General features: G+C 39.3%; 2 non-coding genes across 2 annotated transcripts; both read left to right on the top strand.

The window, feature by feature from the left end:
• The first annotated feature begins 194 nt into the window (after positions 1-194).
• LOC148997530 (U6 spliceosomal RNA) lies at positions 195-301 on the top strand. Its single transcript, XR_016148211.1, has one exon. It is a non-coding gene; the product is annotated as a U6 spliceosomal RNA (small nuclear RNA).
• A 763-nt stretch (positions 302-1,064) lies between these two features.
• Positions 1,065-1,171, top strand: LOC148997529 (U6 spliceosomal RNA). Its single transcript, XR_016148156.1, has one exon. It is a non-coding gene; the product is annotated as a U6 spliceosomal RNA (small nuclear RNA).
• The last annotated feature ends 14,030 nt before the right edge of the window (positions 1,172-15,201 follow it).

Genomic DNA, 15,201 nt, shown 5'->3' with positions numbered 1-15,201 from the left:
TTTTCTACTTTCTGCCAACTCATTTCTTTCTCAAAAACCTGGAGTACACAGCCCATTCAGAGCTTGTAGTTTGGTACCATAGATAAGTCTGCCCAACCCATTCTTTCAGTAGAGGGATCGCTTGCCCTACCACCTTGGTGATAGCTCGCTCGAACCCGAGGGGTACATATTCCGTGAGCGGGACGGTTGGCCTCGTGCTTGCTAAGGCAGAACATATACTAAAATTGGATCGATACAGAGAAGATTAGCATGGCCCCTGCGAAAGGATGACACGCAAATCCGTGAAGCGCTCCATATTTTTGGCAGCTGTGATCAAGCCTTCTTCACTGGACTTGATTCATACCTTCCTGCCACTTTTTATTTTCTTTCTTGATCTCTTGTGTCAAAAACTGGTGCATCTCCAATGTCTATAGGGCACTTTCAGTTTTCCAGCATAGTGTGTCCACTCCCTTTCTCAGCAGATGCCGACAGGGAACAGGGTTTGACCCCGTAGGCGATATCTTTTCCCTTCAAGGTTGAGTCACAGAACATCACTGGAACAGAACAATACATCCACACAAAGCAAACTTGAACTAATATCAACTTCTACTTATGATTAGTTTTGACAATTGCGTCATATAGTGACCAGCAGTGCTGTAACTACCTAAAGAGTTGCCTGCTTCACTGGACTTGATTCATACCTTTCTACCACTATTTAGTTTAATTCTTGATCTCTTGTGTCAAGAACTGGTGCATCTCCAATGTCAATAGGGCACTCTCAGTTTTCCAGCATAGTGTGTCCACTCCCTTTCTTCAGCAGATGCCGACAGGGAACAGGGTTTGACCCCATAGGCGATATCTTTTCCCTTCAAGGTTGTCCGCATAATCGGGTTTTCTACTTTCTGCCAACTCATTTCTTTCTCAAAAACCTGGAGTACACAGCCCATTCAGAGCTTGTAGTTTGGTACCATAGATAAGTCTTCCCAACCCATTCTTTCAGTAGATGGATCGCTTGCCCTACCACCTTGGTGATGGCTCGCTCGAACCAGAGGGGTACATATTGCTTGAGGGGGATGGTTGGCCTCGTGCTTGCTAAGGCAGCACATATACTAAAATTGGATCGATACAGAGAAGATTAGCATGGCCCCTGCGAAAGGATGACACGCAAATCCGTGAAGCGCTCCATATTTTTGGCAGCTGTGATCAAGCCTCCTTCACTGGACTTGATTCATACCTTCCTGCCAGTTTTTATTTTCTTTCTTGATCTCTTGTGTCAAGAACTGGTGCATCTCCAGTTTCTATAGGGCACTCTCAGTTTTCCAGCATAGTGTGTCCACTCCCTTTCTCAGCAGATGCCGACAGGGAGCAAGGTTTGACCCCATAGGCGATATCTTTTCCCTTCAAGGTTGAGTCACAGAACATCACTGGAACAGAACAATACATCCACACAGAGCAAACTTGAACTAATATCAACTTCTACTTCTGATTAGTTTTGACAATTGCGTCATATAGTGACCAGCAGTGCTGTAACTACCTAAAGAGTTGCCTGCTTCACTGGACTTGATTTATACCTTTCTACCACTATTTAGTTTAATTCTTGATCTCTTGTGTCAAGAACTGGTGCATCTCCAATGTCAATAGGGCACTCTCAGTTTTCCAGCATAGTGTGTCCACTCCCTTTCTTCAGCAGATGCCGACAGGGAACAGGGTTTGACCCCATAGGCGATATCTTTTCCCTTCAAGGTTGTCCGCATTGTTAGGGATTAACAGTTTGGGAACCAGAACCAGATATGAAGAATGAAGACCCGGAGTCAGAATTATAAAAATTAAAGAAAGTTTTACTGAACATAGTTTGCCATTTCATCAGCAGAAGTCAGCTTCAAGACTCACTCAGGATTTCGTAGGCCGCCCCCTTACAGTTACAACAATCACAGCAGTTATACCATTTCCAAGGTCTAAGCTACGTCATTGCTTACACGTTGAATGATTCTCATTGGCTAAGAAATAGATAAACACAGTAATTTTCCACACATATACAGATAGACGAAGCATATCTCCATCGATGAGACACGTCATGACCTTCCAGGTCACAGATTTGGGTTGCTGGCGCCAGTGTGTCCAGAACAACAACTCATTCAATCTCCAATAATGGCAGTGGTTCCTTAACCTGCATCCAAGAAGACTAACACTAAACCTTAGTCTAACTGGAGTAAGACTTTAACAAAGAAATAGTGCCTTAAACTGTTGGATTCAATGACCCCTTTATGTTTTAATACTCAAACATAAACCAAAATCCATATTTCCCTATTATTTTCACTGTTACTGCATTCACATAGGACACTAGCAAATAAGAGCTCCTATCAAGGCTGAAGAGAGTCTGAGCGGCTTATTATCAGTTAAGTGTACCAAAACATAATGGTAAAACATTCACTCGTTTGGGAGAAAAACAGATAACATTTGCTCCTCAGAAAGCAAATATAATAGAAAGAATACATTTTAATACAACAATAAAAGTTCAATATAGCAATGCTCAATATAGCTTGACCATCTGTACAGAGAAGTATCATATGTGTTGGACATATGTGTTCACGACGCCTTTATGATCCATAAACCTTTCTCCTGAGACCAGAGAAAGAGACAAATGGCCTTGTGCACCTAAAAGAAGCTGGTGACTTGTGCATGTACATCAGCATGCATTTAAGTATATGATTTCACAAGCAAAAGCACAAAGAATAAATTTATGTCAATAAATTATTAAGTAACAATGAATATACTTAATTATTGATTTTATAAAAGAAATACATAATCATTCAAAAGGATATTATGATATATATATGCTGAAGAGGCAAGGGATTTCACCACCCCTTCAGTCCCCCATTTTAGACCAATGTGGGGTCCAATACCGCCACGTCTGGTCTAACCAGTGAGGTCCTTACGGAAGGGGGAGTGGTGACGCATGATCCCCTGACGGGTCACACTTGTCTCTTCACCTCGTCACGGACATGCTGGATACTAAAAATTCCAGTCCCCATTAAGAGGCTCTCCCACCTTCCACTCACAATAGGACATCAATGTCATTCTTCCTCAATTTATCAGTCAGGTTAACATTTTTATAAAACACATAACTGATTACGAAAAAAGTACATATTTATCCTCTGGAAGCCGGGCTAAATAAACAAGCACTGTTGCTGTATTCCTAGCGTGGGCTAGACCCAGAGTCACTACTCAGATCCTAAATAAGGACATTGTCTATAATCATGAATACCAGAATATAAGCACTATTTTTTATCTATTTAAAACCATAATTTTCAAATCCTTTTATCATAAACAACGTTGGATAGTTAATCCATTATTTTCACTATCCCCTTTATAGACCCTTTAGGTTCAAAACACAATGGTTGTCTAACAAAAATATAACAACAAAAAATAAAATATTAATAATTCAGATCCATGATAATCGATTCAAGCACTTTTAAGTCTTTACTGAAATTATCATTCAGTTTACGGTCACATAGCATGTATCAGTTTAATTGTATAACATTTTACACCTGTTTTATTATTATTGTTTCAAAAATATAAATAAAATAAAACAAATCCACATCATCAGTTTAATCATTATTTTACCACTAAAATATAGAATTTTCCCCGTTCTGCTTAATAAAGCTTTTGTCCATTCCTTATCTTTAGATCACGTTAAACCCTGTTAATCATACAATGCCTTATTTTTTTTTTAAATATTTCATACCATTTAAACTTAATTTAACCTATATTTCTTCTATCTACCTACACGCCGCATCTAACCAGTACATAATTGTTTGCTTACAATCCCTACAAACATATCTCACACAACAACCTTTTTGTTTTTCACTTCCCTCTTCCAACAAGTCTCTCACCACTGTCAGCCTATAGTGACACGAGTTCCCTCGTTGGGGAAATTATTTTATTAATTCTTCAATACTCTTGGTTTCTTATCATTAATTTCAACTTTATTTTTCCTTATAACTACTTTTCACAGTATTTGTCTATCAAATGGTTAGTCTAAAATATAAATATAATATAATATTCCAAAAGTCCAAAAATATTATCAGTATCGTCTCAGTCCCACTTATCTTTACACTTTTACAGAAACGAAAATATTATGTTACTCAGATCCCAACCTCTAAGACAGCCATAAAGCTGCTTTCTCATTTAACCTTTATTAACTAAATTGTAGTTTTCTTAGACATCTAATGTCAAACATCCATTCAATGGTTTGAGAAATAAAAACTTTTTAAGAAGTTATATTCACTTCTCCTTTGTTCGCCCACCGGCCTTTCATAAAAAAAATGAGGGAGCTCACTCTGGATAATTTGGATAGTGACTCAGCCAATGTGTCACTTTGTCTCTCTGCCGTCAAGTCTATAATTTCTTTTATTTACGTTTATCATTAAGATCCCATATAGTCGTCTATTTAAATGTAGACCCTCAGTTGAATTTAGAGAAGAGTTTTTACCCCATAATGGACGGCAATCTTCAACTTTACAATTTCAGTTTATTTAACACACTAATCCAGAGAGTAATTCAGAACAATATCATAAATGAGATTTTTTTTAGTATTTATAATTACCAATAGCAGACAGAGCTGGAAAACCACTCCAATTAAAGCTCGTCCCATTCTGTATTGTCTTTTCATCAGATTGACTCAGAAATGTCAACTTTTTAAAAGTTTGTCATTCCACTTAACCCATCTGTAATGATAAAACACACATTCCAGAGGTTAATGACACAATATCCTCAAAATCAGGAAATAATAGTCCCCAAACTAACACATATAAAACGTAAAGTGCCGTCGCCAAAAAAAAAAATACACACATTCATACACTGTAAAAAATATTTTCAAGATTTGTTATCACAACATATTTTCTTTTGTCAAATCAACTTTTTAATAATTTATTTAGTTGAAATAACTTATTATTTTGAGTTTCTGATTATTAAATTAATCTCCTTCATTGTATTAACTCACTTTTTTCCAGTTCAATCAACTTAAAATTTTAAGGCAACCCAGGTTACTTACTTTTTTTTTAAGTTAAACCAACAATATTTTTTTTCTTATAGCTTTTATTTAATTGTTTTTGGTCTCTAAACCAGTTTCAAAGCATGCCTGCTTATTATTCATTTACTTTTAGACGGTCAGCTGGGTTGTTTTGGTTCATTAACATTATTTTGTTTAAGCTTTCTTTAGCAGGCCAAAACAGAAAGACGGACACAGTTTCCATCCCTTCCTCCACTCAAGTCTCTCTCACTATAACAAAATAATCTTTTTAACAGCCTCCTAAGACTGTAACTTAGACAACATTTAAACTCATTACAATATCCTTTGACCATTCACCTTTGTTATCCAGACTTTTCTTAAATCTACAAAAGCTGTCTTCATCTTTAGTCACCACCATGTCTAACGACCTTCAGGAGTCAAAATTATGTTAGACATATTAGTTCTAAATCAACACTATAATTTTCTTTGCCCATAAGGCGACCGACATCCAAAAGTTTTGTTACTGTCTCCACAACAACAAATGGGAATCACTTCATGGCCCTGACTGAACCCCGAAAGCCCACTTCCTGTTAGCTCTTTATCTATAATCTCCATCAGGGTGTGGTCCCCTGGCATACACAGAGCTTGTCACAATGAGAAACAAGCCATACAGTGAATGCGGTTTCTGGTGAGTGAGATAGAGGGACTTACGTTCCTGGGGCAGACTGCCGTGACTCCTCACAGCTCCATCCCCCCTAACGATACAGGATGCTGTTGGCCTCGCAGACATCCGTCCACTCTCATACCCAACCTCACATAAACACCTCCATCAGGAGATGCCCAGTGTCTGCGTGATCCCCCTGCCTTAGGTTGCCTCCTATTTGGCCAAAGAAGGTCTTACCCGTCATCGAGATGACCACTCGTGCACACATGGTAACCGCCATTTTCTCAAAACCGTTTTCTTCAACAAAATCTGTTGTTTCTGGAGCTTAGGAAAAATATTCAAGAGTCACCAGGGCCATTCGGACTGCCTAATAGTTGTAACACAGGGAGACAGGTTAATAACAACAGTATTCAATCACTTAAATCCATTAACCATCTTAAAAGCAGCAACTAGCTACTCAGTGGATTTAGATCACAACCGTACATTCAGTGCACTTCATCTGTAGGCGGAGCCATCGTCCCCGCTCCCGTTTCATGGTGGGGACTAAGATCTTCAGACAAATAAGTTATTGGTTCACAAACAACCTAGTCAAAGATGTCAATTCGTGTCATCTATTATTATTTTAAAGACTTCTTGAAAGTCCTTTAGTTTCACTTTTAAAACATTTAAAATACAAATTGCCTCTGAATGGCAATGATTTTTCTTAACATCTCTGTGTCTATGATCTTCAACTGAAACACTGTGTTTTAATACAAATAGCTTATTATCACTAATGACACAGGCTCAGATAACATCTTTAGCTGACATTGAATGAGAGAGACTGTGAGGTATTCAGGACTGGTACTGCGCTCTCATAAACGTCTAACATCAAACTTTATCCCATCGTTTAACTCTATTCCAATTTAAGGCATCTTTGCCAGAAATTACATACGGTTTCAAATAAACATTATTTACATTTGTCTTTTGCCCACATCAGGGAATTAAGGCATTACTAATTTTCACTCAGATTGAGTCTCTGTTGCACTGGCAGTTTTGCAGCCACAGCACACACCAGATTCAGATAACCAAACTGTTTCATTACAGCCAAAAACAAACTTATCTTTTGAAAGCTAAACATCAGCTTCTAGTTCTTTCATGGTCAACTTCTCAAGTTGTTTGTTTAATCAGCATTCAACAACTGCTAATAAAGTACTGCTTCTGCTTATTTGTTCTTAAATAAAAATAATTATTCTAGTTCTCAATAACGTTTCTCAATCTCAATCTCAATTTTAATCGTCAAGTTCAACCATAGTTTAATATTTGACTTAATTTTTCTCTTGGAGTTTATTAATCTCCAATTAGGATCCACACTAACTTTGACGAGGCAAGCACTCTCTGCTTGTGATACTTTTGCAGTTATTGTAAATCATCTGTGCGATTAGTCTCTCTATATCATCTAAAACCTTTTTAAAATGTTTAATTAAAACACAATCATCCCTTTAGTTACTTTGATATATTTTGCAACTCACATTTGTTGGAGTCATTCATTTTACATCAAACTGTATTTCATTATTTCACTTATAAAAATTACTATTATAGATCCTTTCTTTAAAAGGATTCACTTTAAAACTTCATTCTTTTGACCTTGTTTTTATCTCTCATTTCTCAGATGAAAAATGTTAATGTCATCATTTAAACACGGATCTACTTCCAAACCCACATTAATACCAGAAATGTGTTGTCTGTCACATTTTGAAACACATTCTCTGTGGGCATTTACAGTTATGCGTTAAATGATCCTGCTGACCACAATTAAAACACTCTCTATCTGCTCCAACTTACTGCACACACTTGAAGCAGTGTGTCCCATTCAGGAATGCACACAGAGCCACTGATAAGCAGTTCTATGTATTATTTTACAGTCCACCAGTGGTGGATTTAATCACAATAGCCCAATCATAATCTTCATCATTATTATTGACAGAACATTAATTTTCAGAGGCTGTATCGAAATGCTCAAAATATTTCTAAGTTGTTTTCACAAAGTTTCAGTTTAACTTTAATCACTTGCTTAGGGAAATTATTCCTGCCACAGAATTTATTTTACTTGCTTTTTGTAATGATCATTAGCAATATGAGGCTAAACATTTTCCTCTTTCAGTTTCTTTATAACCAGTCAAGTTGTCGTTTAAATTTCCAATCAGACTCAAAACCCTGACTACCATTTACTTAATAATTTCTGCAAATTTCTTCAAAGTGAGGGCTTCAGAGCCCAGCTGTTTACAGCATTTACTCTCTTCTGTCGCACTATTTGTTTTAGGACTGTTCAAATTACTGATTAAGTTATCCAATTTTTCTGCCATATCTTAATCATAGTTCATACTCACCTGAAGTTATTGCAGAAATGGAGGCGGCAATCTTTGAACAACTCAGCTTGGCTTCTGCGTGATGAAACTGCAAATTATACTGCAAAATCACAGTTACATATACTGGTCCACGCCAATTTGGGTCCCAACTTTTTATTTATTTTTTTCCCCGGAATCATTCTTGATGCTGTAGTGTTCCTTTGCCTTCGCCGTGTAGTGCATTTAATAAGCTACCGACTCGTCAGGATACATTTGCAAACTGTCCGTTTATTAATACACTAGCAGCGTGTGCTGCTCACTAGCCAGTGGAAGTAACACTCATTCCATGCTTCATGGTAACCCACATATATAACACAAGGTTGCCCCCCAGTGGACCAAACATGGAATTACACCACTATTTAACTACATCACTACATCCCCTTTTTTCTCGGAAAACAATACTGGCTACACATAAGACACAAAGCACTAAGTATAGCTCTTAAAGTCCACATAACAGGAACATTGCCTTTTCGTTTGTATCATACATAAGCACAAGGCAAACTTATAGTCAGTTCATACAGTAGTCCTGGAACTTTACAGGAACTTTCACAATCCGACCACTCCTGGTGACCGTGGTACTGGCATTACGTAAGGACTGATCCTGTACACCCTGTGTAGACCTATCTCCCACTTCGTGTTCCACTGAAATGGTAGAGTGTGCATCATCATTAGACTCATAATGTGCACCATCATTAGGCTCATCTGCAGGTTCCAATGTTTCTGTGTGCTTGTGAATTGTTTTCCTTAGGTGGCGCCTGTTGCGACGAAACTGACGTCCTGCTGCGTTAACAACATTGTAGGACCTTGGCTCATCTCGTTTAGACACAATGAGACCCGGCTGCCACCCTTTGTCTGTTTCAATGTGTACGGTATTACCTGCATGCAGTTCTGGCAGGGATTTTGCCCGCACATTGTAGTGACATGCTTGCTTCTTTTGCAGGGTTTGTAGAGCCTGATGAACACCTTTGGGAGTGGTTGGTCGCAAGACTTCACTGGATGCTGGTAAGGTGCTCCTCAATACTCTTCCCATCAAAACTTGCGCTGGTGAATAAGGCATGCCAGTGACAGGAGTATTTCTTATTGACAGCAAAGCAAGGTGATGATCCATCCCTGACTGTTCTGCCTTTCTCAGGACAGTTTTAATAGTTTTAATAGTTCTCTCTGCCAACCCATTTGACTGAGGGTAGGCCGGACTGGAGTGTGTCAGTTTGATGCCCCACTCAGCTGCAAATTTCTTCATTTCATAGCTTGCAAATGGTACATGGTCACACACTAGCTCTTTGGGGATGCCGTGCCTGGCATACACTGCTTTCATCTTTGCAATGACTGTGGATGCGGTCTTGTCCTTAATATTCAACACCTCAGGAAACTTTGACATATAATCAACAATCAGAAGGAACGATTGACCTCTGATTTCGAAGATGTCTGCAGCAACTTTTAACCAGGGGAGCTCTGGTACTTCATGAGAGATGAGTGGCTCTTTCTGGTTCCTGGGTTGAAACTGTTGACAGGTTGTACATGTTTCGACCATCTGTTCAATATGTCTGGTCATACCTGGCCAATACATGAACTTCCTGGCATGAGCTTTTGTACGTTGTATACCTTGATGTGCGATATGTAGTTTCTTGAGCATCTCTGATCTCATTGTCTCAGGAATCAGAATCCTGTCAGATACCATCAATATACCATCCTGCACAGCCACAGTGTGTCTAACAGGCCAGTACTGTTGAATTGTGAAATCAAGTTGTTTTCTATGCTTTGGCCATCCTGTCTTTTGCATCTTCATAAGAAGCTGGAGAGTACTGTCTTTTGCAGTAGCATCAGTGAGCTGCTTTAACGTGTCGTCACTGAGAGCTTGTGTTGCTTCAAGTGCATATACAACTCTTTCATCACTGAGGTCGTCTGTACTTGTGTGCTGACCTTCAGCAACGGCACGTGACAATGCATCAGCAATTACCATGTCCTTCCCAGGCGTGTACTGGACAATGAGGTCATATCTCTGTAGCTGCAAGAGCATACGTTGGAGTCTCGCTGGTGCTTTGCTCAGTGGCTTCTTGAAGATAGACTCCAATGGTTTATGGTCCGATTGGACATACACACTGTGTCCGTATACATACTGATGGAACTTTTTGGTCGAGAAAACAATCGCCAGTAGCTCCTTCTCAATCTGGGCATAGTTCTTTTCTGTCTCAGTTAAAGCCCTAGATGCATACGCTATTGGTTGCCCTTCCTGCAGCAAACATGATCCTAAGCCATCTTTGGATGCATCTGTTTGTATAGTGAGCAGTTTGTTAGGATCATAGTACCTGAGAACTGGTGTGTTGGTCAGTGATATTTTGAGTGCAGACAATGCAGAGTCGTGTTCAGGTTGCCATTGGAATGCGATGTCTTTTCTCAGTAACTGCCTGAGAGGTGTTGTAAGTGATGCCTCACCTGGGATGAAAGGAGCGAGATACCTGATCATGCCCAAAAGACGTTGTAACGATTGTCTGTCTGTGGGTGTTGGCATGTTTACAATTGCCTGTATCTTGCCATCATCCGCTCTCACACCCTGTGGAGTTATCACGTGTCCCATGAAATTTACCTTATTCACCTTGTACTGAATCTTGTCAGGGTTGAATTTCACATTGTGTGTTCTTGCTCTCTCCATAATTTTAGCAACTATGACATCATGTTCTAGTTCAGTAGCAGCGGCGACGATCATATCATCAGCTACAATATGTACACCTTTTATGTCACCAAACACTTCATTGTTGTACTGCTGGAAGACTTCACTAGCGGATTTGACACCAAATGGCAGACGTTTGAATCTGTATCTACCCCATGGTGTGTTGAAAGTACATAGCAGGGAGGAGTCTCTGTCGAGTTTAACTTGCCAGTAGCCATCCTTTTCATCAAAGATGGAGAAAATCTTCTTTCCAGCAAGCTTGCATAGTACATCCTCAGTTGTTGGGATAGAGAAGTGTTGGCGTAGAACTGCTTTATTAAGGTCGCGAGGATCCAGGCATACTCGCAATAACCCATTTTTTTTTTCAGTGATGACAAGACTGTTAACCCATGGAGTGGGCTGTGTGACTGGCGCTATGACATCTGCTTGTAACAGCTGATCCAGTGTATCCTTCAGTTTGCCCAGCACTGCTAAGGGAATTTTTCTACAGCCATGTATGACCGGGACTGCTTTCGGATCGACATGTATATGATGTTCACCAGGAAACTGACCCAGACCTTCAAAAACTGCTGAATGTTGTGCTATCAGCTCCTCTTTGGAGGTAGGATGGGTTGTGAGCACAGTGTCTACTCTTTTCAGTAGCTGCATCCGTTCACATGCCTCCTTACCCAATATAGGAATAGATGAGTGTCTAGTGATGTAAAAGGGTAAGCAAACTTGCACCTTGGGAGTGACACACTGCAGCTTGGCCAGACCTTCTGGTCTTAATTTTGTTCCACCATATGCCACCAACATAGTCGAGGTCGGTTGCATTGACACTGTTTCTTGCAGAGATTTATAAATGTCAAGAGGTAAAATATTGGCCTCAGCCCCTGAGTCCAATTTAAACTTCACTGTCACATTTCCAATGTCCACATCTGTGTACCATGCTTTCTGTGCAAAGCTGTGAGTCCCTTTTAATTCCACTGTCCCAATGAATAATGAATCAACAGTGACACTTCTATTATATTTAGGCTGAATGTCTTTTTTTATAGACATGCACACTGAGGCAAAGTGATTACATTTTCCACAGGCATGACAGGTAGCTCCAAAGGCTGGACACTGTCGTGGAAGGTGAGATTTTCCACACTTTTTGCAGATGAAAGACTTAACATGAACTTTTTGCAGCTGAGATTTTGTTCTTTCATACACCTTGTTTGGTTTTGCTTCTGTTGTCTTCTTTCTAACGGCATGGCTAACGGCATGGACAATTTTATTCTGTTCACCCATTGCTTGAATCTGTGTTTTTGCTGCCTCTGCTGCTCTACAAATATCAACAGTTTTTTCAAGGGTCAGATTTATTTCCCTTAAGAGCCTCTCTTTTAAACGCTGATCACCAATGCTAAACACGATCTTGTCTCTTAGCATTTCAGATTCTGTTGAGCCAAACTCACAGTCTTTACTCTTTTGTTTCAGTTCTGTGACATATTTATCGATGGTTATTGAATCAGGCATAGGGTAAGCCCAAAACTGGTGCCTCTCAAATACAACATTCTTTCTCGGCAAGCAATACTTCTCAAGTGCAGTTACAATATCTTGCATTGTTGTTTCCTCTTCCTCTTCAGACTCAACAGACAGTGAATTGTAGACTTCTAAGGCCTCCTCTCCTAATGCATGTAGTAGAATGGCAATTTTTACCTTCTCAACCTTTGAATCAGATCCTGAAGCTGTCATGTAAATGTTGAACCGCTGTATCCATCTCCTCCAATTTTCACCTGTATTTCCAGACAGGACTAATGGGGGTGGCAATCTGAACTGGTCCATATTCGATTTGCACTCAACAGACTCTCTTTCAGTCAGGATACGCCTGCTTTACGTTGTCTCAATGCTGTCTAACGCAGGTCCATAAGTTCGTAAAACGACTGACTTCTGACACCATGTAGTGTTCCTTTGCCTTCGCCGTGTAGTGCATTTAATAAGCTACCGACTCGTCAGGATACATTTGCAAACTGTCCGTTTATTAATACACTAGCAGCGTGTGCTGCTCACTAGCCAGTGGAAGTAACACTCATTCCATGCTTCATGGTAACCCACATATATAACACAAGGTTGCCCCCCAGTGGACCAAACATGGAATTACACCACTATTTAACTACATCACTACAGATGCATCCCTGGCAAACAACCCTGTTTTTGTTAGTATCCCTAACTGCCTAATCCACTAAATTCGGGGTACCCCTATCTGAGATGGAAGAGATAGAGTAGGTTCGCGGTGCCCTGGACCTCCAATCCAGGGACGTACTTTGCTGGGGTGTTGCTACACCAACAATGCCCAGGCCCAGTGGGGCCCCCACAAAGTACGCTTCGCTTGCGCTGTCTGCTCTTGTTAACTTTAAACCTTAAACAATGCTATCAGCGACTTCATTTTATACTTTAAACTTTAGTATAATTAACTTCTTCACTCGCCTCATCGGAGTGAAGACTCTCCCGACCTCCTTCAAAATCTTTTCCAATCAGACAGCCCTAACAATGAACAACAGCTTACTACCTTGTTTGTTGATTTGCCAGAGGTGTCACCGAGAATAATTGCCAGCGCATCCTCCACCAAACTGTTAGGCGTTAACAGTTTAAGGACCCAGAACCAGACATGAAGAATGAAGACCCGGAGTCAGAATTATAAAAATTAAAGAAAGTTTTACTGAACATAGTTTGCCATTTCATCAGCAGAAGTCAGCTTCAAGACTCACTCAGGAGTTCGTAGGCCGCCCCCTTACAGTTACAAAGATCACAGCAGTTATACTGTTTTCAAGGTCTAAGCTGCGTCATTGCTTACACGTTGAATGATTCTCATTGGCTACGATATAGATAAACACAGTAATTTTCCACACATATACAGATAGACGAAACATATCTCCATCGATGAGGCACGTCATGACCTTCCAGGTCACAGATTTGGGTTGCTGGCGCCAGTGTGTCCAGAACAACAACTCATTCAATCTCCAATAATGGCAGTGGTTCCTTAACCTGCAACCAAGAAGACTAACACTAAACTTTAGTCTAACTGGAGTAAGACTTCAACATTGTGCCTTAAACTATTGGCTTCAATGACCCCTTTATGTTTTAACACTCAAACATAAACCAAAATCCCTATTTCCCTATTATTTTCACTGTTACTGCATTCACATAGGACCCTAGCAAATAGGAGCTCCCATCAAGGCTGAAGAGAGTCTGAGCGGCTTATTATCAGTTAAGTGTACCAAAACATAATGGTAAAACATTCACTCGTTTGGGAGAAAAACAGATAACATTTGCTCCTCAGAAAGCAAATATAATAGAAAGAATACATTTTAATATAACAATTAAAGTTCAATAAAGCAATGCTCAATATAGCTTGACCATCTGTACAGAGAAGTATCATATGTGTTGGACATATGTGTTCACGACGCCTTTATGATCCATAAACCTTTCTCCTGAGACCAGAGAAAGAGACAAATGGCCTTGTGCACCTAAAAGAAGCTGGTGACTTACATCAGCATGCATTTAAGTATATTATTTCACAAGCAAAAGCACAAAGAATAAATGTATATGTCGATAAATGATTAAGTAACAATGAATATACTTAATTATTGATTTTATAAAAGAAATACATAATCATTTAAAATGATATTATGATATATATACTGAAGAGGCAAGGGATTTTGACCACCCCTTCAAATGCTACAAATCAAATTTCATGTGGGTTTTTACAGTAGTGTTTTATTAATATGTTTGTTGTGTGTACCCGTAGTACCTGAGATGTAATATAGACCCATTGTTGTTTGTTGGACTCCAGCACAGTGGTACGGTACTAAAAGGAGGAGCTAGACTCACTGCAGAACTTTGATTGGTTGACAGAGTATTGTCACTTGCGAGTGTTACAATGGCATTAGAAGCGCTGATACTGTTATTGTTATTGTTATATTGTGAAATTATAACTGTTATTATAATACAACTGTAAATGTAGTTTTATGAGTTTTCCAGGTGAGAATGTAGTTTTTTAAAGCTCAAATCTGTGGTTTATTTATAGATTTATGATAATTTGACTGAGATCCATTGCAAGCGATCACCGGACGCTCGCGCTCGTGTCCCCCGCCTGGAACAGCCTTTCCACAGCTAGTCGTTCTGATGTTTGCCGCTGACTCTGACGTCTCTGTAGTGGTTAAACATGAGATATAGTTCGTCTTGTATAAACCTAACAGGCGATCTTTGGTCTCGTTAATCTATAATTCATTCCCTGCCTAATAGTTTGGGCAGAAAGATCAGTGAATTTTCATATATTTGAGCGCTGAATTTGTATATTTGACTGAATTGTTAGCTTTATGTTATTAAAGCTTTACTGTATAGCTTTTTGTACCTTTTACTTATACTTTTATAATGGCTATTATTGATAAAACTGAAATTCAACAAAAATAGAGTTTTGTCATTTATTTTTATTATAAGATCATCTGTAATGTTGTTTATTGCAACATTTTTACCA

This window comes from Pimephales promelas, chromosome 2 (assembly GCF_988280905.1).
Source record: "Pimephales promelas chromosome 2, fPimPro1.hap1.1, whole genome shotgun sequence".
Classification (NCBI taxonomy): Eukaryota; Metazoa; Chordata; class Actinopteri; order Cypriniformes; family Leuciscidae; genus Pimephales; species Pimephales promelas.
This window is presented reverse-complemented; position numbering and strand designations above follow the sequence as displayed.